At 36.7% G+C, this 22,040-nt stretch overlaps 1 protein-coding gene across 1 annotated transcript in view; it reads right to left on the bottom strand.

Moving 5' to 3' along the window:
- ADGRL2 (adhesion G protein-coupled receptor L2) overlaps window positions 1-22,040 on the bottom strand; it is a 277,155-nt gene that overhangs the window by 240,882 nt on the left and 14,233 nt on the right. The window lies entirely within an intron of this gene.

Genomic DNA, 22,040 nt, shown 5'->3' with positions numbered 1-22,040 from the left:
AGTTCTCTAATTCCTGTCCCTCTTTTTTTAAAAGAGCTTCTGGAAATCCCATCTCCAGATTAAATAGAAGAAATGTGTTACTACTGAACTTGCCAAATAGTTTAAGAGATGAATATAGGTCCTGCATTTGGCACTAAGTGGCAATAAATGACTATTCAAAAATCCTGGGAAAAGCAATTATTTGGGGACAGAGAGAAAAATTTGGTAAGATGACTCTATGGTGAATAATTAGATGTAAGAAGAATAAATATATCTTCTTTCTTTTCTTTTTAAAGATTTTTTTTATTGATTTTTAGAGAGAGGGAGGGAGATGGAAAAAGGGAGGAACATCAATGTGAGACATTGATCAGTTGTTTCCTGCGCTTTCTTACCCAGGATCTAGCCTCATCTGGGGCCCGTACCCTGACTGGAATTGAACCAGAAGCCTTTGGTGGATGGAACAACACCCAACCAACTGAACCACACTGGTGGGGTGATATATTTTTTTTTCTTATACTAGTAAAGATAGAGACAGTCTTTCATTTATTTATTCATTCATAGCATAAAATTTTCTAAATCCCTCTCTATGCTGAAGATCAGAATGACAGTAACAATTCTAACTGCAAAAAAAAAATTCTTTTTGGGGAATGTTCATTTCTAGAATAGGTTAATTTTTGTTGCATTCTTTGCTTCCATTCTTCAGATGATGCCATTTAAAGCAAAAGGTACAAGTAAGACATCAGATGCTTGATTCCAAGTGTTGAATTCAATGCCATCTGCCTAAAAATCCTCAACCAGAGTAATTTAAAGAATGATAATAAAGGGATGGACTTAAAAGGTGAAATGTTTTCATCTCTATTTTTTCATTGCCTGCTTTTCCACTAGTAGAAGAAAATTCCAAGGATTTGGCAATATGAAGAGAAGAAAATTAGTCATGCATTAGGGAACACTTTAATGAGTGAAGTTGTTTATGATTTTATGTTTCATATGTTTTTACAGATTTGGCTGACAACATTTTTAATACTCAACAAACTACGTAGGGAACATATTATTCCCAGTTTAAAAGAAAAAAAACAAAAACAAAAAACAATGAGCACAGCTAGTAGTCAATGGGCGAATCCTGGCCCATTTTTTTTTCATTATAATATGTATTTCTGCCTTTTAAAAATGCACATGCGAATGTAAACCCACAACAGTCAAACTTTACTTTTTGACATACAAATAGTACATAAAATATACATCAACCACATTCAGAGTTATCTTATGTTTTATATATTTAATAAATAATAAGGTATTTGAAAATAAATTCGAATTTTACCTAAATCCTTGGCAAAATTTGCACTTTTCTTTTCTGTGTTCAATTTTTAAATAAAATTTTAATATATATATATATTTTATATTATAGTAGGAAAAAGTATGTATACTTATATTTCAAAGTGAAGTGAATTTTGAAATTCTGAGGCATGGCTTTGACATCAAAGATATTCAAATAATCTCTACACTGATAACATAAATTTGATTGAATATTGCAGTCCCTTTGGTTAGAAATATTTAAAAGTTATCTTCCGATGATTCCTTTAATGTAGAAAAATATATCTTCTAAGGGGAATTTAGTCAAGAATTAAATTATGTTAACTTTTAGAGAAAAAGTGGGTAAGTTTGTGTAAAATTCACATGTACCTTTAAATTTTAAGTTGCAAAAGATCCCGACTGGTAAGAAGCAAAGGCAATACTCAATGAAATGCAATAGAACATATCTAATTGTTTTGTTCTAAGGACGAGTATTAATTACTATGTGGAGGTTGATCTCAGTGTATAGATCTTGAAATGTAAAGGCTACATCTTCCTGAACGAAGTTTCAGTATCTCAGTGTGAACATTCAACATGCTAAAACATACTGTCCAAAGGTCTGTTTTCTAAAAGTAAGGTGACTCTACTTCCAAGTAAAGCATAAAATTATTTTTTGTATGCTTTCCTTTTCCTGATAATGAACCCTTTTTTTAAAATCACTGGTTCCTTTTTCTCTATTTCCGATATCTATTTTGGCCTCACTCTTCAACTTCATTTCACTCTAATTTTCTTTACTCTTATTCTGTAACTTGTCACTTTTCTTAGAATTCCCTTGTCTTGTCTACACCTGAGATTAGCCTCTAGCCTGTAATACACAAAAGGGGTGGAAGACCATTCAGTGCACTGAAAACATAACTCTCCAATTTATAGCATCTATATCTTTTTCCATCTGAAGCCTTTCTTTCTGCGGTAATAGAAACCTTTAACCATGTCTTTCTCCATTCTGCCTGATAATCCATCATTCTGCTTTTCCACACTCAACCTGCAGGTTGTGACCCTCCTTCTGTATTACTCTCTTTGAGATCTGAACTTCTTTCATCCCTTTTGTTATATTGCATGCCTTTCTCTTCTTAAAAGCTCCCTCACTTCTGTTCATAGCAACTGATCTAGATATATCACCTAGGGAGGGGATAGAAATGAGAAAGCCCACCAAATGGTTTACCTTCCAAATATTAAATGTGAATGTTGGCTGGAGCCCCACATGGCATGTCTATACAGTACAATCAGTAAGCACCATGGAGCTTAAAACCTTGGAGCCACGTCTCTGTGTATATCCAGGCTCCATATCTGGGTCTGAATAATCTTGCCCTTTTCTCAACTCCATTAGGCTTCTTCTTCAAAGCGATCATTTAGGCCAAAGGCCTTGAAGCCGTAACAAAAATAGCGCCAAGCCCAAAGGTTTGACTTAGCGCTACAAAAATAACCAAAGGGCAATATTGGGTTAATGCTACCACTCTGAAATCCAAAATAAATTGCTACTTCAAACATGGCTACTAAACAGACTAGAAAGCATATTTAGGAATGCCAGAAATGCATTGTACTTTGTTCTGATGCAAGTAAGCCTTTTAAAATGAATATGCATCCAGTAGGGCTATATACTCAATAGGCATTTAATAAACCCTTGTTTAATGGATGGAAATAGAATAAGAATTTTGTCAGAGAATCATTTGGAAGAAAAACCCATGAACTACACTCTGGTCCTGAAAGTGACTTCACCCAAGAGTTCTCCGGCTGAGAAACACGGTAGCATTGTAAGGATTTGTTTGGCATGCTGGGTAGAGTGAATTTAAGCTTGATATTTGAAGGGCTTCTGCTGAGGTGAGTATCTTTTGCTTTGTTTACCTGCTTTGTTCAATCAATCAATCAATCAATCAATCAGTCAGTCAGTCAGTCAGTCAGTCAGTCAATCAATCAATCAATATCAAACACCATGAACAGATTAGGTTCCTTTTCTACTTTTCTCTGCCTCCCATAGTATAGGGCAGGGGTAGAAAAGATTCGTTTTCATTATGTCCTAATATAATATCTTTTGCTTTGTTTACCTGCTTTGTTCAATCAATCAATCAATCAATCAATCAGTCAGTCAGTCAGTCAGTCAGTCAGTCAATCAATCAATCAATATCAAACACCATGAACAGATTAGGTTCCTTTTCTACTTTTCTCTGCCTCCCATAGTATAGGGCAGGGGTAGAAAAGATTCGTTTTCATTATGTCCTAGTATAGTTAATAAGACCTTTATCTAGCTCTTTCTCCCTGGGCCAGGCCAGGGCACTTTTTTTTTTTAAGTGAGCTGATGGCTTTGCATCTAAGGTAGAGGAAATGGGTTGATGGACTTTATCAAACCATTAATAATTTATTGAGCACTTGCTATGTGCAAGCACTATTCAGGATGCTTACATGAATGATTTCATTTTTAGCTTCCCCCCCTCTATCCCCATTTCCAAGGTGAGGAAACCAAGGTATTCCACTAAACCTGTTGCCTAAGGTCATGTAGCAAGTAGTGGAATCAGGGGTGGAACCCTGCAATTTGACTAGAGAGGCTGCACTCTAGACAGCTATGGTTGCCCTAGGATAACTGAGTTAATTAATTCAACTCTTGTTATGTGAGGTTGTGGTTTTGTTTTGTTTTGTTTTGTTTTGTTTTCTGTCTGCCAGGCTTGCTTCTCTGGATTGGTTCATGCTGAATAGATTGCCTATCTACAGCTGCCAGCACAAAAGGTCTTTTTTTGCAAAGCTCTTTCTCTTGGCCTGATTATTCCACTGCACTATCAGGAGGGCACTAGGCCACTGGTCCCTGGGGCAGCAGGCATAGATGAGCACCTGGTGGAATGAATGACAACAGAAGCAGCCCAAGTCCTGCTGGCCAGAGCCCTGTAACCTGGCTAATTGTTGTGAAAATAGAATCTAGAGAAATGATCACCAGATTAAAGGTCCCAAGTAAAGAGCATAAAGTTTAAGGCCTAAGATGAGGCCAAGACAGCACAAAGAAAATGAAGTCAGAAACACAGGTGTTAGAATGCCAGACTGCATTCCGTAAAGGCAGATAGAAAATCACACCACATCTCAGGCTCACTGTGCAGAATGAGGAGAAGTGAAACTTCCAGATGTGTAACAGAAAGAAGAATACCCCATTGAACCGGTACAGTCTCTTCTGCAGCTCACCCTGCATGTCAGCCCCTTTGAGCCCAGGCTGTCTACTTTTCTGTAAGGTCCTGATGCTGAACAACATGCCTATAACCTCTCAGTTTCAGCTGTAGGTGGGGAAATCTCTAGAAATCTGTGGAGAGTTTTCATTTTCCACTTGGCTGTTTCATTGACTTTCTTTGTGTTCAGCTGTCCCTACTGATGGAGAATCAGATTGAGACTGAAGAGCATTTTCAATGTGTTCTGAGTAGAATACCAGAAATTACTGTAAAAGGATAAGGGCTAGCTCAGAGAACCTGTCATTTGGTCCTAAGAATTGGGACCTGAGGTATGGGAGACACTGATTGGTATACCAGTTGGCTCAGCATTCAATCTTGACCTAAATCCAGATCCTGCCAAATTATATGGCACCATAAAGACATACTTGGGCAATACATTTTCTGCATTGCAGGACATACAGAGTTTGGTTTTTTTTTGACATTATTATTTACTTAAGTTTAGATCTAAGGTTGCTGGGTTCTTTCTTGCCAGATTGCTTCCAATTTTGCATTCTAATCTCTGTTTCATTTTGTTCCTGATCAGGGCATGTACCTGGGTTGCAGATTCATTCCCCACCCTAGTTGGGATGAGTGTGGGAGGCAACCAGTCGATGTGTCTTTCTCACATTGATGTTTCTCTCTCTCACCCTCCTTTCTCCCTTCCACTCTTTCTGAAAAGTAGTGGAAAAAATATCCTCAAGGTGAGGATTAACACCCCCCACATCCCCCGGACACACATACAAAGGTAGTCTATTAATCATACCTAGAGTCCAGAACAGTAAAGAAGCAACCAGGAATCAGATTGAGGTTACTAAGCACAGAAATCTGAATCTAAGAGAGAACCAAGATAGCAAACTAAATATGACCTTTTAGAACCATTTCAAGGAAGAGCCCATTCTTGCCCAGCAATGAATTGTTGGTGAGATTAGGATCAGCAGAGCTTTGGGGAGGAAATATATCATAGGGACCCAATTGATACAGGATATTAGAAGAGAAGGGTGACCTCATTCCTCTGCCTTAGTTATAGAAAGATGCTGGGCAAGGAATTCCCTGTAATGTGGAGGGAAGATAACTCTTCTTCCTGTCTCTTGCCCTTCTCTATAACTGCCTCCATGATTCACTGCCTAAGCTCAATAAGTTAAGCCCTTTCAGCACAAAATTTTCAATTCATCATAGCCCCAAGATGCTCTTATCTGTCAGTTCGATGCTGCATAGTGGAATGACCACCGCATGGAGTCAAATTGATATCAGTTTGAATCCTGGCTTTGACATTTAATAATCTGTTCCTCCTAGGGGAGTTTACTCCTATTTCTTTATGCTTCAGTGTCTTCACTGTAAAATGAATAAAATGGAACCTATCTCACATAGATGATTAAAGGATTTAAGAGATAATATAGACCCAGTAGAGTGCCTCACACGTGGAAGTCATCAAAACATGGAGGCTGTGTTTATTACTTTCCCGTCCCAATATCTGTATTCGTTTCTTGCGGCTGTCACAACAAATTATCACAAACTAGAGGAACTTATTCTCTCACAGTTCTGGGGTGGGAAGTCCAAAATCAAGCTGTCAGCAGGGTCTAGAAGAGACTCTGCAGGTGAATCCATTTCATGCTTCTCTCCTAGCTTCTATGGAGACCAGCAATCTTTGGTCTTCCTTGATTTGTGGACACATAACTCCAATCTCTGCCTCTGTCTTCATATTCCCTTCCCTTCCGTATCCTGTGTGTCTTCTCTTTTCCTCTTACTTCCAAGGACATACATCACTGGATTTAGGGCTCATCTTAATTCTAGGTTATCAATCTGGAGATCTTTCCCTGAATTATACATGCAAAGATCTTACTCCAAAATAAGGTCACATTCCGAGGTTCCAAGTGAACCTATCTACTGGGGGAACATTGTTCAATCCACTACAAAACATGTAATTAGCTAAATTGTATTCCCCCAAAATTCCTCTGTTGAGCCCTCAGAATGTGACTGCACTTAGATATAGGGCCTTTACAGAAGTAAATAAATTAAAATGAGGCCATCAGTGTGACCCCTAATCTAGTTCAACTTGTGGTGTGTGTTTATCTTAGTTGAATTTATTGCAATGGCATTGGTTAATAAAATTATATAGGTTTCAGAATTATATACAATTCTATAATACATCATCTGCAATTATTTTATGTATTTACCACCCAGTCAAGTTTCCTTCCATCACCATTTATCTTCCCTCTACCCTCTTCTACCTCTCCTCACCTCCCTTTCCATACGGTGATCACCATACTGCTGTTTGTCTATGAAGTTTTGTTGTTTTGCTTAATTCTTTCACCTATTTTTTTCACCCTTCTCCTCTACCCACTTCCTGACTTGTGTTTTTATAGGCAGAGGAAATTTGGACACAAAGAGTGACACCAGAACTAACACTATGAAAGGGCATAGTGCAAAAGTTTCCACCTGCAAGCCAAGGAGAGAGGCCTCAAAAGAAACCAAACCTGCCAACACCTTATCTTGGAATTGTAGCTCCAGAACTGAAAGAAAATAAGTTTCTGTTGGTTAAGCCTGTGGTATTTTGTAATGGCTACCCTGGCAATCTAATACAATGCATATTAATGATTGGCCTTTCTTTCTTGTTTTAAAAAATATATTTTTATTGATTTCAGAGAGGAGGGGAGAGGGAGAAAGACACAGAAACATCAATGATGAGAGAAAATCATTGATCAGCTGCTTCCTGCACATTTCACATTCAGGATCAAGCCTGCAACCCGGGCATGTGGCCCGACTGGGAATTGAACCGTGACCTCCTGGTTCACAGGTCGACGCTCAACCGCAGATCCATGCCAGTCTCGCTGGCCTTGCTTTCTTTAGCTTCTTCAGGTGTGTATCAGTTTGCACATGGGATCTGACTCCTTCCAGTGTGGTCATGAACCCCTTGTTTGAAGCGAGCTTACAAAGGGAGGGAAGTTCTCTCTCCCTCCTGTTCAGATACCACTTAGTACACCAGGCTGTGTCACTTCACTGAAATGGTTCCATTTTCTTGACGACTTAAATGAAATACAGTGAATAGAGTCAAGTACCTGATACCTGAAATCCTAGTGTCTCAGACCATCATAATAGATATTATGGTTAGTGAAATCTAGATGACATAGAGGATATAGAGTAAAGAGTACTAGAATATTCTTTAAAACAAAAGTCATTATAAGCTTTGCTTGTAATCTACCATTTCTTTTGCAATTTAAATGTAAAAAAAAAATCTGGCTAATTGACAACTTTGATCAATAAAGTAAAAGTCCTAAGACATATAAATGATATTCTACCACATTTCAACTTCAGAGCCATTTTGTTTGTTAGACACCCATTCTGTCATCCTCTATCAACAAATCCTAAAAGTCAGCTTTCTTGGGCATGAAATTCTGCATATTTTAATTTAAAGTTTTCAAAAAACAAACAAACAAAAGAAAATCACAACAACACCCTAAACTCTTAAGTATTATCTTTTTAAAGTACCTTATGATTAGCACAGATGTTATTTTAGTTCGTGTTTTATTGCTTTTGTAAAGAGCTCTGGGATTTTTTATGAAGATGTTAAGCTTATAGTGTATTTCTAATCACCATTTCAGGTAGCATTGTCTTGTCATTATAAGCAGTACATCTGTAAGCCTGTGCTGGCATTTAAATAATATACATAAGCATTTAACAGTAAATATTTAAAATGATATTGGCAAACCTAAGACAGAAAGCAAAAATGATAGAGTTAAAAAGCATATCTAGTCTCTCCAACTTTCCTCTGACAAGTATAATTTCACATACATTATTGCAGAGATATTTATCTGATGTATTTCCTATGACTGGCATATCTAGAGATTTTAGGCCAATACGTCAACAAGTGCTCTGGGTGTGGATCTCACATTGTACCGTTTTAACAATAGTTGGCAGCAGGTAACATTCCTTTCCTCTGTTTCTACTCTGACGGACTCCAAGATCAAGATAATGAATATGTGATCTATTGCTCACTTCCCTTTGAAAAAAATACATAGATATCTCACAGTTAATATGGAATATCAGACATATTCCGTAATAGCAATAAATACTCAGAAAAGCAAGTCACACAGGGACTAGTGATACCCTAGTCTCTGGTTAACGTGTGCACATTGGGACAATGGACTTGTAGCATCGTGATTTAAGTGCCTTGAACAGACTGTCTTGAGGCTGTAAGCTCTATAGGGGCTGAGTCTCCCTCTTTGCCATTGTATCCCAAGTGTTTAGCCCAGTGCCAGGCACCCAGGAGGTGAACCGTAAATAATTTTAATGGATAAATTAATGAATGAGCAAACTGCAAAGTGTATCACCACTCTTCAGTGGAAAAAAATAAAGTTGTTGCTTAGTCAAAAGTGATAAATGCTACTGAACCCCATCTGACGAAATTAAAAAAAAAAACAAAAAACACAGAGGTTCATGCTTCCTCAAGGCTCAAGCTAATAATTATCATGATGCAGAGAGAAAAACAAACACACACACATTTATGAAATAAGGAAATAACAATATTAAATAACTTATATATATATATATATGCACAAAGCAGTTCAAATGGTATATATAAGCATGGTATATATGTTGTACTGAAAATACAAAAAAGATGACAGAACATTTGAAATCTAACTTAGAAATTTTCTAGTTGAAATGCATAATTAAGTGGAGTTTACTGTGAAAGTCCTTGAAGAAAATACATTTTGAAACAGATTTTGAAGAAACTGAAAGTTCTCAGTTGGTAAGAAGTGCAAAATTGATAGATTAGAAAGCCACTGCTGGAACTTGAACTACCTAATGGAATTGAGGGACAAAATTATGTGGACAAATTTTTTTAATGAGCTCATGCAACATAGAAACATTCAAACAGGAAAACTTGATATAGTACATGTACAAATGTTAGAAGAATGTATTAAACATAATACACTGGTTCATTTCTGTAAATAATATCCTTGGGTCCTAGCTGGAGGGAGGCTGGTTCAGATAATGGCTTTCTGAAGTCAAATTGTTGTACTTGCCTGCACAAGCCTAGTTAATAATCCTTCAAAATCTAACCACCTGTGAGTGAGATGTTGAGGAAGTAGTAATAAATAAACTATTTTACTGCACCTCAGGGAAATACACTCATAATTTTACCCTACCTGAATCATGGGAAGGTAATTGTGATAGCTTTGACAGGTTTTCCATAAAATCACAGGCTCTGCCTGTATATATTAGGTGAAGTAGAGAATCAGGTTGATCAATAATGTTGAGTAAAGAATAAAACAACAAAACAAAACTTTTCCCTCAATTACCTGAATCATTGAGGTAAGAGTAGGTTTTATAGAGTACATTTTCTTTTTGTGTTTGAAGCAAAACAAGCAATATCTGTTGACTAAATAAATAGCATGTTTTGCACCAATTTCTTTGAATAAGTGTTATGATAGTTAGTAAAGCAAAATTTAATTTACAGATACTTCTGACCTTTAATGTAGCACAAAGTGCCACTTCTATAGACATGGGATCAGTTCGCAGAGAAAAGGACTTGATTAAGGCAGTGCAAACCATCTCAATAGGTGTTTGTTACAATGTGCCAGGCATGGGTTATTGTATGCTTTTTCAAACCAGACTAAAAGTGGAATTCTTCAACAATGTTTTCTGGTATAATATGGTTCTCCTACCGAAAAGAATAGGCACCACCGAACTAGACAATTGCTTGGATCTGTACTGACAGTTGTGACTTTCTAGGATCATAGGATTAAAGAGCATCTCAGCAGATTTAACATCTTTCGCTGTCTTTGTGATTGATGCTCACTCATCACAGTGGCCGAACCATGATGATACTATTCCCATCAGTCATTACGGAAGACTGTCATTTCACACATGTAGCCACAATTGGAGGACATATCTGAATAGTGGTAGTAATGAAATGGCAGCATGGCCAATCCTTAAATTTAGCTATATAGCATATATTACAAGATCTAGAGTATATGGCCAGGGTGATGGATATTAATGATGAAGATGGCTCGAGTTAAATAGTTTATTGTTCATAGGTGTAAATTAAGTATAATTTTCTTTTCCCTCAAAATTACCCTAGTTAGAACTGGGAAGATTAACTGTCAGAAATTACTTCAATGAGAAAGAAAATTTATTTAGTGTATCCCATAACAGACTTAAATTATACCAGAATCAAAGGGGAGAATATAAAAATTATGAAATACAAAGAAAATAAAAATATGGAAGAAATACACAGTTCACCACATCACCAGTTCAGGTGAATCATTTTGCTTAGTTTCATGAGTTAGTAATGGGTTATCTCTAAAAATGCTTGAAATGTGGCATTGCAAGAGGTAGTTCTTTTCATTTATTTAATTTCTGCACAGTCAGATAATTTTGAGAAAAACAGTACTGCAGAAAATACTAAAATTGCTATATACAGCATCCCAGTTAAAAATAACTACAAATAGAAACCTATGCTTGGTAGAACAAAAAATAAACTTAAAAATAATTGTTTCTGTGGAATCAAAGATCTCTGACAGGGACAAATGAAAAAACACTCAAGTTGAAAAATAAATATAGAGAAGCTTTGCCATAGAATTAAAACTAAGTTTTAAAAAACCCCAGTATCATAAATGATTTTCAAAATGATGTTGATTGGAAGATTTGTAAAAATTGTATACTCAAGTTAGATTAGTGAATTATTACATAATAGAAGTGACTTTCTGCTTACATGTGTATCCCAGCATTTAACCAATACAGGCTCAAAGGCACATTTACCAATCCTAACCTTCTTTGAAAATTAGTCCCATATCTATAGTGGGTACTAGGTTTGGTATTTGAACTGGGTGATCCTTCCTTATTGTCATAGCAGATTGAAGTGGGGACAGAGGGAAGAGAAATAACTGCCCCAAGATGGGTAGATCTGATCCTCTCTGTAGAGAATTTGGAAATGGAGCACAGCCAATTAGGTGCTGGAATAGGAAAGGAATGCAAAGCCAGTGCAGGATCATGTTTGGGCATGCGCATGTGCTGAAGCAGAGAAAGTCACTTGAGAAACAGGAAGGAGAGAAAGAGAGAGAGAGAGAGAGAGAGAGAGAGAGAGAGAGAGAGAGAGAGCCAAACCGGCCAGGGCCCCTATAGCTTTTTAAATAAACATCTATTGTGCTTAAGCATTAGGCTGAGTGAAATATAGAGCATGAAGAAAAGATAAAGTTCTGCAGAAATTAGTGGGGTGGAATTCAATATTAGAGTCATAACCTCTCTCTTCTTTCAGTCTTCTCTATTTTATGACTTACTAAAACACAATACCTGCATGTATAGGCTCTATATGTGTTGAGATATAATAATGAGGTAAAGTGTGCTTAATAATTTTAAGTCACGTGGTTTCTTAGCAGGCTGCAAGATGATTTCCAAACGCATAATCTTCCTACTAGAATTTGCTTAGTCAAAAGTTTAAGATTTTGGGGTGTTCAGCCAAAATTAGGCTACTAATTTCTTACTTTAGGAAACATGTTTTTGGCTAAGTAAGCATGATTTAACACATTTTGTACTTCCGGTAGAAATAAGGAAGTTAGAACAAACTGTAATGAGATACCATCTTCTGTCTACAAAACTAAATTAGAAAATCCCAGAGTTGATTCGGGCTTAGGAAAGTGGGCCATCTCATACTTGGCTTTTTGAATTATAATTGGAAATATGCCAATACTCATTCATTTAACAAATACTTATTGAATGTATTAAGTGTATTTTAGATGTCAGACATTGTTCTGGGCACTGAAACTCATCAGTGAACAAAACAGTAAACAATATCTGCCTGCCTGGAACTTATATGTTTCAAAATAATTAAAAATGTACATATTCTTTTAAGCTAAGTGTTGTACTTTATATATACAAAATGAAATACTATGCCGCCATTAAAGACAATGTTATTAAAAAGAAGTAACTACAGTCAGTTCTCATCTCATGAAAAATGCATAAGTACCCACACACATCTATTTTTTAAAGTCAAAAAATATATATATTAAAACATTACAGGTAGTTATCACTGTGTGATGGGATAATCGATAATTTTTTTCTCTTATCTCTCTATCTTTCTCAATATTCTGTAATAAATCTGTATAATTTGGTATATTTAGCCTCAAGTATAAGATTCATGAGACTTAACACTTTCACATATTTAAATTTGAGAATTATAAGCACAATGTGGGCAGGAACTAGTCTGTCTTGGAAACTTAATTGAATCAATGAATGTGTCAGTGTGAAAAAGAAAATTCCCATACTTCAGGCAAAGAAGTACATTTTGGTGCAATTGTCACTGTGCATGTTTGACATTAATGGTGCCTAGAAGATAATTAATACTTTTGTTACTTCAATTAGTTATTTTTATCAAAAATCCCACATGAATTTTAACTTACATTTGGATTCATATATGTTGTTGACAATGTCCTTTGAAAAAATGAGCAGTGTGCATGAAAGGTAATTCTGTTTATGGCATTGGATACATTGTTATTTAAGTCTGAACAGCTGTGTCCAAAGTTTGTACTGTACTGATTTTAATTAAGGAAATAAAACAATAGAGGATAGAAAAACTGCAGGTGATATGATACAAGCCACACAATGAGAAACTAAACTCTCAGTCCGAAAGGTATTAATAAAAAAGTTCAAGTTTTAGGGTACAGTATTGTGAACATTTGTTGTTTTTACCCCTTGGCATCTCTATTTCCCATTTCTGATAAAATAGGACCTGTTTCTTTTTTTTTAAATTTTTTTTTTAATTTTTTAAATATATTTTATTGATTTTTTACAGAGAGGAAGAGAGAGAGATAGAGAGTTAGAAACATCGATGAGAGAGAAACATCGATCAGCTGCCTCCTGCACATCTCCCACTGGGGATGTGCCCGCAACCCAGATACATGCCCTTGACCGGAATCGAACCTGGGACCTTTCAGTCCGCAGGCTGACGCTCTATCCACTGAGCCAAACCGGTTTCGGCAGGACCTGTTTCTTTAAAACAAAACAAAACAAAACAAAACAAAAAACCCCAACCTCTCCTTTAAGGAACCATTTCTCAGTCCATCTAATCTAATAGGTTTGACCCACACACCAAACTCTAGAGTTTTGCTGTACAACACAGTTGTGGCTATTTATTTAAGCCCCAATTATTTTTTTATTAAATGTATTTAATGTGTTAGTTTTTAATATATTTATTTATAATATATTTTTATTGATTTCTGAGAGGGAAGGAGAGGGAGAGAGAGATAGAAACATCAATGACAAGAGAGAATCATTGATTGGTTGCCGCCTGCATGCCCCACACTAGGGATAGAGCCAGCAACCTGGGCATGTGGCCTGGTGCAGAATCGAACCATGACCCTCCTGGTTAATAGGTCGATGCTCAACCGCTGAGCCGCCGGCTGGACTAAGCCCAGATTATTTAAAATAAAATTTGAAATTTAGTTCCTCAGCTGCTTCAGGCACATTTCAAGTGATCATAGCCACACAATTGACTTGTGGTTACCATACTGGCCAGTGCAGATGTTAGACCATTTCCATCATCACAAGAAGCTCTCTGGAATGATGCTGTGGGGTTTAGGTAACTTCCTAAATCCCAGGGGAGCTGCCATGGTGCTAGTCCAGGGAAGAACCCAATCAGGTAGATGAGAGCCAGGCCCAGGACTTTGTAAGGGTTGAGGTGAAAGAAGCTCCCATGATTTCCACGGAATAAAACACAGAATATGAGACGAGAGCTACTGCAGTTTCTACAAGGGACAGCCTGTTGTGTATGGAAGAGAAAATGCCTAGATATGGAGGGAAACCTGATCATGGTGATGTTTTTCCAGCCCATGAGCTGAGAGTGCCCAAAGATTACTGTAGATTTTTAAATGACAAAAGCCAATAATATTCCTTTTTGCTCAAGATAATTTGGGTCTGTTCTGTTGTTTATAAACTTCAGGAGTATTGAAGGAGATGTATAAGAGAAGGTGAATTAACTGAAAAGCAGGTGGTTGTCTCTTTGATGCTCCCATAAAGACTCAAAAATGACATCAAGGATATACAAAAAGATTTTGAGTCAAACTTTGTAATTCAAAGAAAAGAGCGATATGTAATTATGTAGACCTGTAGATAAATGTATGCTGTTGTCATTTAGCAAAAAATATTGTGTGTGTAAATTTGATGTGGTTTATTTTCTGAAAAGCTGTTCCCAAATAAGTGGGAGTGTGTTGCTATAATTTATAGTCTCTTAGAATCTGTGTCTGTGATATATATATTTATTTTAATATATAAAACTTAGGGAGGACAATAAAATTTTTCCCATGTTCATCAGCTCATACATTCTCCAGATTTGGCTTATAGTTGCATAGGTTTTATATGATCTTTTCTTATACTGCTTGAAGTGGTTTGTGGTTGATTTTGGTATAGCTTACTTCCAACTAATAGCCATATAATCTTTTGTATTAAATAGTACTCCCTATGATGATATAGAAAGAAATTTATATAATGTATTACTAAAATTTTGGCATATCATACTTAATTTTATATTTCTTTTTTTTTTAAATATATTTTATTGATTTGGTACAGAGAGGAAGGGAGAGGGATAGATAGTTAGAAACATCGATGAGAGAGAAACATTGATCAGCTGCCTCCTGCACACCTCCTATTGGGGATGTGCCCGCAACCAAGGTACATGCCCTTGACCAGAATTGAACCTGGGACCCTTCAGTCCGCAGGCCGACGCTCCATCCGCTGAGCCAAACCAGTCAGGGCAATTTTATATTTCTTTTCTCTTGTTTCTCACACTCAATTTTGTAGCAACTATCAACTGCTTTGTAGGTCAAAAAAATTAGTTTAAAAGAATTGGAATGAATAGGTGAAGAAAATGTAAAGACCCAACCTGTTAACATTAAATTAAAAAAAATATATTTACTTAAGCCCGGACAGTATGTCTCAGGGGTTAAGCATAGGCCTATGAACCAGGATCTCACAGTTTGATTCCCCATCAGGGCACTTGCCTGGGTTGTGGGCTCAATCCCCAGTAGAGAGCATGCCACCAATCAATGATTCTCTCTTATCATTGATGTTTCTATCTCTCTCTCCCTCTTCCTTGCTCTCTGAAATCAATAAAAATATATAAAAGAAATAAAAAGCCATTTTACCCCACTCTCAGTTATCTGTAAGCAGAAAAAAAATAAATCAATTGTCAGGGTTTTGGATTGGTCTAAAAAAAAAAAAAAACTAAAAAAAATTTAAATTCCAGTTCAGGCTTTTCCAAGCATTCCTTTAAAAACATGGGTAACACAGCTAGGAGAATTGAGCTGAGTTCTCTACTTTCACCCTGATAGCCCTCACAGCAACTTGTTTGCATATGCTTCCACTTCATTTTCATAATAAAACATAGTTAACAAGAATGAAAATGCCAATAAAATAGATGTGTTTCTAAAAATGGCAGGGGATGGCGTGGGGTAACTGGACAGTTCACAAAATCATGTTCTTTCTTATATCACATCCCTCAAACAGACTCGCTAGGAAGATAGCCTGGTTAGAAGAGGATAACCCATTTTCAGAAAGGCTCCCTCAGGAATCATCAGTGGGAAATGTTCAAAAAACACTCTGAGTCAACATGCTGACAGTGATCAGGAAAAAAACTCCCCTAGCATTTGGGCTGTATACAAAGAACCATCACATCCCAGACTCAGGGAATGATATATGGTGCACCTGGAAAAGTGCGTTCGCCTAGGATAAACTCAATTCCAGAAATATGTGGAAGATTGGAGAGAGTGAAGATGAAAAAAAAAATAATGAAGTGACTAGGCAGGTGAGGTTAGGATGGGGCTTAGGAGGAAAGATTAAAGCAACTGACCAAGTAACTTTTAAGATTTGACAAGATAAGAGCCAACAAATATTTAAAAATAGCAAATACTACAGAGACAGAGTAAAAGACCACAGGAAAAGAAGCAAAACTGGTCAAGCTAAAATTCTGGCTGTGCATATGGGCAAATGAAAATAAGAAAATAGTAACTATTGGAATATTCTCTTAAGGAGTCCATAGGAAGCTTTAACTCATTGCAAATTTACTACTAAAGGCAAAGACAGCACTGGGTGTTGGAAGAAGATTGTAGGAATGGGTGGTGAACTATATGACTGGAGATGCGCTTCTACTTAGTAGTTCTAGAAATCTATTATGATGCGAAAATTCAAATTGATGTTGCACAAGGGCATATTCCTAGCCATGCAGCGAGGTTTAAGCCAAACTTTTAAATAACCCATTATACACAGTTTGCCTTGGGATCTCTGACTATCACAGGGGAGAAAACAATTTTTAATCTGAAGTTTCCCCAAAACAATTCAATTAAAAATAATAAAAAATCAGAAATCCTGTCCACAAGGGTTAATAACTACAAAGGTAGGTGCCCAGCAGATATTCAATCACAAAAATTTAAATGCCCTTTTCATTACACCTCTTGTGTCTTCTTTTTCACAGCTAAACCAAGATAATTGTTTTGGGCTAATTTCTGAGGCAATTTAAGAACACCTCCTGCTAGACTTCGTGTGTAAACTCAGCAAGAGGAAGCATCCAGAGTAATAGAAAAATACTTGTGCTCGTTTTACAGTTCAAATTCATACTTTTCTTTACAAACAAAGATCCCGCTGTTTGCATTTGGCAACTATTATACCAACTGCATTGGGGAAGATTGGATTAGGAGGCAAAGCTGACTATGCAGTAAAGTCCCCACTCTCTAGCAGGATTTTTATGTAAATTCCGTTACAGTTCATACTTTTGCAGATAATAAAATGGATACAAAACACGTCAAGGTTTCTAAGTCAGCAAAATAATGAACAGAATAGCTTGTAAATGCCTTTAATACATTTTTGACATTTGGCCACTCATAAAAATGGGCTTTGTATTTCTTCCTTCGCATGGGTTTTCTTTTTTGATGGTGCATTCTAACAGCTCATAGCTTTACAGGTTATTGCTAATGTGTGAACATGAACTCATCACACTTCAAATAATTTCAGTAAGTGGCAAGTTTTGCCTTATGTCCTCTTAAAAAATATGAAAAGTTTTTTTTCTTTTCATATAGACTAAGGGTAGTGCCAGAGGGATATGCTTTTGTAATTAACTAACCACAAAATTAAAAATGATGTAGATTGATCTATAATTATTCTTTTTTTATAATTTGTGATGACATGTATGGGGAAAAGTGTGTTTTCAAAAGGCTAGCCTCCAGAGACAATATGTTTTCAGATTTCCAAATGGATCTCTCTTAGCAATAGTCAATGACTATAACAGAAATAGTCAAGAAAAATATTCTGCAGTGTGATGTATGAAATGCATGCTTTACCTTCTTTCTGCTATTGTCATTTTAGTTCCATATACTATCTGTGCTTGAAGGTGGAATTCCCATTAGAGTGTCAGTGGAGAATCCAGGCATGAGGTAAAGGAAACCCAAGACTTTGTAAAAAATGACACAAGTCTCCAAGTGAAGAAGGAATGTGAACAAAGTATGCATTTCAAATATAAAATATTCTGGTGATCCATTATCTCATTTGTATAGTTGAACTTTTCAGAAAAGTCATCTCATCTTTATTCTGGATGACTAATGCACATGCAATATTCCCTTTGGTATATTTAGTAATTTTTTGTCAAAATAGGCAGCCTATTGACATTTCTTCTCATTGTCAAAACAGACAAGATCAGTCCTACAAACTCAGTCTCACAAATTTTGATGGTGAAATATCAAACGTGATGTATGACCTTTGACTTATAGTTGCCCTTTTGGGAGCCATGCATGGGGTGTCTCTCTCTAAAGGAGAGCAGCCCGGTCTTGGGTCCCTGTGGACCTATGTCAAGTCATATATGACTGGTTCATGATTTGTATTCTAGAATACTTCACTTTCATGGGGCCCTCAAATGCACTCAAGTGTTCTAGAAACAAGCATTCCAGGACCTTGATTTGGGAAGTTCTGATAACTTAGAGAAATAACTAGATGGAGACAATGTGACCAACCAATGCTAAATAGAGGTAAAAGGCTCATATGCACTAATAATAATATTGAGTGCTTTCTTAGGCTTGTACTGATTGCAGTACTTAGGCTTGTACTGATGCATTATCCCATATAAGCCTCACACAATCTTATGAAGTAGGTCTATTATTTCACAGAAGAGAAGACTGAGAATCAAAACAATTTCTTTTGAAAATCAAATGCTATGTAGTAGAGTTAGATTTGAAACTGTGTTTGCATTCTTAACTGTTTTAAATATGTTCTTCCCTTCAATATTTCCCATCAAAGCCACTACTACCATCAACAATAAAAGTAATTTACCTCCCATATATTGATATAAATTGATATGAGATGCACACTAATTTTTAATAGACATATAACATTATATTAGTTTTAGGTGCCAACATAATGATTTGATATTTGTATAGTATGTGAAATTATCATCTTAATAAATCTAGTTAACATCAGTTACCATATATAGCAAAAAAAATTTTATTCTTGCAATGAGAAGTTTTAAGATCTGCTCTCTTAGCAACTTTGAAATATTCAATAGAGTATTATTCACTATAGTCACCGTGCTGTACATTCCACCCCCAGGACACTTACTTTATAACTGGAAGTTTGTACCTTTTCACCACTTTCACCTATTTTACCTATGCCCTCCCTGTCCCCTATATTGTTTTTTTGTAGCATTTTTATGTTGCTTTTGATGGTTTTTAACCTGGTTTAATATAAGCCTAAGATTCGGATTTTGTAGTTATTGGTGGTAGTGTACAGCTTTTTATTTGGCCCAGACAAATCAGAGTTGGTTATCCTGGTTTAATATTCCTGTAAGAAATTTTTCTTCAAAAATGCTGAACATCAGGGGAAGAGAAGATAGAGATTCTTTTCTTTGTTGTTCCTCAATTTTTATTCCTCAGATAGAGAGTCCTATATGATTCTGGCAGTAATAAAATACAGTTCCTGGGAATATAGTTATATTTTAATGACAATAATAATAGCCAATGAATGAGCTCATACTCATGTGCTAGATATTTTGGGTATAGGATCTCACTCAGCACTTACAACACTATGGAGTATGGATTATTATAACCATTTTAGAAATAATGAAATAGAGATCAAATGATCTAAGAAACTTGTTTAAGGTCATGCAAAGTCTATAGCAGAACTCATCCAACACAGATCTTTCTGCTTCCAGGCACCGTGCTCTTTCCTTCCCCACACTGCCTGCCATGTCCAGAAATGTGGGCTCATTCAAGCTATTTTCTTTAAGGCTAGAAATAACTTTTTAAAATCTGACTATTAGAGAGGAAGAGTGAAGGTCAGGCCCTAGCCCGGTAGCTCAGTTGATTAGAGCATCCTGTCCAGATATGCCAAGGTTGGGGGTTGGTTCCACGGTCAGGCACATACAAGAATCAACCAATGAATGCATAAATAAGTGGGACAACAAATCAATGTTTCTCTCTCTCTCTCCCTCCCCCTTCCTATTTCTAAAATAAATAAATTTTAAATTAAAGTTTTTAAGTTTGACAGTCTGTTCAATGCTTCTTTGTCTCTTTTGTTCATCAGCTTATAATCCTATCTAATAAAGAGGGAATATAATTGACCCTCATGCTGTAGCAAAGATGGTGGCACCCATGGCTTGCCCTCAAAGATGGTGGCACCCACAGCCAATAAGGAGGGAATATGATAATTGACTGCCATGTCCTCAAAGATGGCAGTGCCCACAGCCACAAGATGGTGGTGCACAGTCCCCTCAGCCCCCCAGCCATCCAGGGCTTGCCTGAGGCACAGGCAAGCCTCAGATGGTGGCTGCCCAGCCATCCAGGGCCGCCCGAGGTTCAGGTAACCAGGGCCTGCCAAGGCTTATAAGATTTTCCAGTTCCATCCATGCTGTTGGGAAGGCTGTGTGTTTCTTCTTTACAGCTGCATAGTATTCCATTGTATAAAAGTACCACAGCTTTTTAATCCACTCATCTGCTGATGGTCCCTTAGGCTGTTTCCAAATCTTAGCTATTGTGAATTGTGCTGCCATGAACATAGGGGTGCATGTATCCTTTCCGATTGGTGTTTCTGTTTTCTTGGTATTTATTCCTATAAATGGTATTACTGGGTCAAATGGCACTTCCATTTTTAATTTTTTGAGGAAATGCCATATGTTTTCAACAGTGGCTACACCAGTCTGCATTTCAACCAGCAGTGAAGGAGGGTTCTAAATAAATTTTTTAAAGAGTGAAGGTCATTTGTACTAAATACAATAGCATAAACATCTTTCTTATCACTTGCATCTTTCTTCTGTCTGATCTTGTCCCATTTTCATATGAAATGATATTATACATTTCAATACCTTGAGCAATTCCGCTGTGGGTTTTTGGATGTCCTGGCAGTGGTTGCCATAGCGAAGAGAAGAAACAAAATGTTCTTAACGTTAGCGTTGCCACACTTACAGGTGCCCGTGGGAACAGGATGCCTTGCCTTCCTTGGTCTGTTTGGCTTCAGAACCTCAGCTATTAGTTGTACCACCAGGTTCTGCTAATGTGGACAGTGGACCTAAGAACTCTGCTTCCTTTGACTTCTGTTCCTCATTATGTCTGAGCTCACGAAGAGACAATGAAAAAGAACACAGGGGGATGAGAGATAATTCCCTCGGCGCTTGGCAAGCTGCCATGCATGCAGATCTATATTTGTCTCCGTCACCTCCTTCTGCAGGTAAGCTTGTGGAGTCCCATGCATGGCATGTCAACTTTAAGTACAAACATTTACAGGAGGCACACACATACCGAGCAAAACCTCACCGTGGTAGAATACACTCTCCGAGTTGTTGCTCTTTCTCTTGTTTAGACCTAATGTCTGGATACCATGTTTATTCAAAGCTGGTACATATTGTATCACTCAAGAATGTATGTATGTCTCTTTAGAATTAAAAAAAAAAGAAAAAAGAAAAACCCATCTGTTTGTGAACAAATCTGTACTTTGGAGTGGCCCGCTTGCTTGAAAGTTTATAGTACTTATTTTATAAAAAAAAAAAAAAGATTTTACTAAGTTAGCTTCCTCTAGAAAATAAATCTGGATATGATCAGGAGCAGCCAAACTAAGAAGAAGTAAAATCCAAAAATAATATCACAAACAGCTTAAGTCACTTAACTTTATATAAATCTACTGAGAAGGAAAGAAAATGAGAGAGAGCAGATTAAACAAAAGACTGAACAAAGCAGGTTAAAAACTGGGAGGAGAGAGCTCTTGCATCAAAGAAAAAGAAACAAAAGAAATTATAAGCTATTCTTCTTTTACTGGAAAGACATTGTTAAGACTTACACCTATGATACATTGGCAACTATGAAAGGAAAAAACATGCTCACACTTGTACTTGGATCAAGGTGGAGTAGCTACCTGCCACAGTTATATAAAGGATCTCAAGTTATTGTTTCAGGATTATTTCTGAACTAGGAAAATACTCAAGTATGCAACATACTTCTCAGAATTTCCCACCCCTCAATCAGTAGGTAATGATATTTCAGAAAATAGCAAGTGCCACATTCATTA

The sequence above is a fragment of the Myotis davidii genome, unplaced genomic scaffold, assembly GCF_000327345.1.
Source record: "Myotis davidii unplaced genomic scaffold, ASM32734v1 scaffold162, whole genome shotgun sequence".
Lineage (NCBI taxonomy): Eukaryota > Metazoa > Chordata > Mammalia > Chiroptera > Vespertilionidae > Myotis > Myotis davidii.
This window is presented reverse-complemented; position numbering and strand designations above follow the sequence as displayed.